The following is a 434-nucleotide window of genomic DNA, read 5'->3' as shown; positions in this document are numbered from 1 at the left end:
AGTGAGGAATTCTGGGTGACCTTCTTTGGGAACAACTCCACATATCGCACCGCTGTGACCCAGGAAGGAGCTGATGTGCTCCACCTGTAACAAAGACACAACATGTGAGAGAGGACACACAAACAGCACACTGTGTCACACAAACAACACACAGTGTCACACAAACAACACACAGTGTCACACAAACAACACACAGTGTCACACAAACAACACACAGTGTCACACAAACAACACACAGTGTCACACAAACAACACACAGTGTCACACAAACAACACACAGTGTCACACAAACAACACACACAAACAACACACAGTGTCACACAAACAACACACTGTGTCACACAAACAACACACAGTGTCACACAAACAACACAGTATTCACTCTTGCATTATGCTCACAACAGGAAGAAAAGTCAATTTTGCTCTAAATCTAA

Source organism: Notothenia coriiceps, unplaced genomic scaffold (assembly GCF_000735185.1).
Source record: "Notothenia coriiceps isolate Sejong01 unplaced genomic scaffold, NC01 NC01_scaffold00001128, whole genome shotgun sequence".
Classification (NCBI taxonomy): Eukaryota; Metazoa; Chordata; class Actinopteri; order Perciformes; family Nototheniidae; genus Notothenia; species Notothenia coriiceps.
Note: the sequence above shows the minus strand (reverse complement) of the source record.